This window comes from Adiantum capillus-veneris, chromosome 7 (genome assembly GCF_014529385.1).
Source record: "Adiantum capillus-veneris isolate H3 chromosome 7, ASM1452938v2, whole genome shotgun sequence".
In the NCBI taxonomy this organism is placed as follows: Eukaryota; Viridiplantae; Streptophyta; class Polypodiopsida; order Polypodiales; family Pteridaceae; genus Adiantum; species Adiantum capillus-veneris.
This window is the reverse complement of record NC_140937.1, coordinates 111,972,383-111,975,583: the sequence shown is the minus strand read 5'-3', so window position 1 is coordinate 111,975,583 and position 3,201 is coordinate 111,972,383. Positions and strand designations below refer to the sequence as shown.

The following is a 3,201-nucleotide window of genomic DNA, read 5'->3' as shown; positions in this document are numbered from 1 at the left end:
AAACTCCTCATCATCCATACCTGCATTAAACACACGAATATTTAAACTTAATATTGAATGAATAGAGTAGACAATGACGCAAAGACCATTAAATACAATGACGTAATGACGCAATGAATTGAGTGATAGAAGAGGCAAGTCGAAAACTCAGAATTTTCAATCAAAAGATGTGAGCGCGAGTAGAAAAGAGCGTTATACACCATGGAAGGTACTTAGAGAGCCAGAGCTTTTACAACACGGAGCAAAATTGTTCAAATACAATATTTGTGGCTTTAAGAGATCTCTCTCTCATCCTCGCATAACTCGGCATAACTTCCTATATCTATATAGAGCTCTCCGTTTAAACACATATCCTCTGTTTCATTTTGTAGCTCCTCTGCATGCACCCCATATAGAGTAGTAGCATCTTGATGCTCGTCTGGCACCACCGCAGTGGCTTCTGATTGAGCATCTTCTCTGATCTCCTCCATTGATGCCATTGTGATTGGCACATGGTAGCCTTCACATGTCCTTGCACTACGAGGGGCTACCTCTATGACGTACCACCAGTTTGATGTAGACTTTGTAGGATGAAATATTACCTGCCAGAGCCACATAACTTACATGAGAGCTTTCAAGCACATAACTTGTAAAAGGGGGATGTTAAGTATTTACATACTTACTCGCTCACAATGCTCTGGTAGTGCATCACTGACCTTGTCAATGCGTACTTTCAATGTGCAAGGCAGCTTGCTTTCTTTGAGGGGAAACTGATTGGAACGGGGTGCACTCTAGAGGTGTTGATCGATAGAGCAATATCACGACAGGCCAAAACACCATCACCGGTTGAAACTACAAAGGTAGTGGATGATGCAATTTCTGGGACTCCAATGTTTTCGCAACGAATCAACTTTAAAGGTGAAAAGAAGACCCTTCGGGTCAAGAGGTCACTGGATAAAGAGGACAGCAAAGATGAAGAAGAGTGCAGCCATCGTCCAGAGTACAACTATGTCACAGTAGACAGACAAGAAGTTATCGTTCATGGAAAGGGTAAAGTAGGAGACAATGCTGAAAGCCTATTGCATGATCTGGAGGCATGTGAGGTGGAAGTGCATCCCACCATGTGGGCATTGAGAAGAGTGTCGATGGCGAGTAGGATCAACTGTAGCAATTGGGCATCTAGAAAGAAATGTGATGCACTTGTTCGCGGGGGTGAGATAGCACCGTGCTTCTGGAGTGACTGCCATATGGTCGAATGGAAGAAGGAGAAGTTTTTCTACTTTTGCAACACAGATGTCAGACATTGCTGGAACATTAGTAAGGTTGTGCTACATGCTCCTAGTAGTCTTCCCACAATTTGGCCGATTGAAAAAGGGACACACATGAAGATAGTAGAGGCAAAGAAGTTAGTGGTTGGAGGATTTGACTTTGGTTTTCCATTGACACAAATTCAGGCAGTCATTGCTGCCACAACCCCACTGACAAGTGACCTAAATGTAGAGGAGAGGCAGCGCCTTCCTTACAGACCAGGTGTGTCAAAGCTTGCATATACACAAGTAACTTATGCATTGACTCAAAGAATGCATGTGGAAGATACTGTGGTGAAGAAGATTGGCATTGAAGAGGTGTTCAAACTAAAGGTGTGGAACTCAACGGATTCAGATCCAGAGCTGATTGATGTTGTGGTTCGGAAGAATCCATCGTGCTCGTGCAAGGAATTTCAAGAACGTGTTTCTTTGAAGAAAAGATATCTTGCATGTTCACACTTATACTATGTGTTCCTGATAACTCTTGGTCAAGATGTGCACGCTAGCATGCATATTCACCAAAGAAAAATAGCTCCCAATATTGTGCATGATATGCTCACATAGGCCAAACGAACCTAAGCAGGTTGAAGGCTCAAAGGTTTTTGTGACGATTATTTATGTCCATCTCACAAGGGTTTAAAATTAAGAATATCTTAGTTCTTCAACGTGTCTATTATTTATGTCCATCTTGCAAGGGTTTAAAATTAAGAATATTTTTGTTCTTCAATGTGCTGACCCAAAGCAATATTTTTATGAAAAAAATATAATTTCATATAATTTTAATTCATTTTAACATCTACATAGCAACATTTTTGTGAAAAAGATATGATTTCATCTAAGTTTATTTGATTTCAACTCTTTCTCTCTCTCTCTCTCTCTCTCTCTCTCTCTCTCTCTCTCTCTCTCTCTCTCTCTCTCTCTCTCTCTCTCTCTCTCTCTTTGACTCTCTCTCTGTGAAAGAACCTTAAGAGCCTTGCTCAGTGGCTTTGTTGCAAACTTGCAAAATTGATCATTTGCTCATTTTTATGAAAAAATATAATTTCATCTCATTTTGACATCTACAGAGCAAAATTTTTGTGAAAAGGTATACTTTCATCTAGTTTTATTTCATTTCAACTCTCTCTCTCTCTCTCTCTCTCTCTCTCTCTCTCTCTCTCTCTCTCTCTCTCTTTGACTCTCTCTCTCTCTCTGTGAAAGAAACTTAAGAGCCTTGCTCACTGGCTTTGTTGCAAACTTGCAAAATTGATCATTTGCTCATTTTTATGAAAAAATCTAATTTCATCTCATTTTGACATCTACAAAGCAACATTTTTGTGAAAAGGTATAATTTCATCTAGTTTTATTTCATTTCAACTTTAAACTTCTCTATGTGTGTGTGTGTGTGTGTGTGTGTGTGTGTGAAAGAACCTTTAGGGCTTTGCTCGCTGGATTTGTTGCAAACTTGCAAAATTGATCATTTGCTCGCCTAGTTGTGCTCGCTTCACGGCCATCCCCGAGCAAGAGCAAATAGCAAGAGGGGTCAACCAAGAGAGAGAGAGAGGGCTGATTTTTGCAAGGCATTATCACACACACTCACACAATCTCATGTGTGAAGTAAAGAAGACTCTCTCTCCTTCTCATGCTTTAATGGAAATCTTACCACCTACTCCAAGCTTGTGAGAAGGGAGGCCTACACCAACAACTCTTGCCTTTGTGCTGCAAATCCAACAAAGATCCAAGCTTCAATGCATGCTCATCTCCTCTACCATGCTAATTACTAAGCTAAGCTATGCTAATATGAGTGATTATGTGAGGAGATGTACATCTTTCTCGTAAGAATACTCCTTCCTCCCAATCTACTCGCATACCCTGCTAGCTCTCACCATCTTTGAAGGTGTGTGATGTCTTGGGTCTGAGACCGGGGATAATTGATGTT

The 3,201-nt window shown here is 40.6% G+C and overlaps 1 pseudogene; it reads left to right on the top strand.

Annotated features, from left to right (window-relative positions):
- Window positions 1–1,124: 1,124 nt before the first annotated feature.
- LOC147454435 (uncharacterized) lies at window positions 1,125–1,865 on the top strand (annotated as a pseudogene).
- Window positions 1,866–3,201: the final 1,336 nt, after the last annotated feature.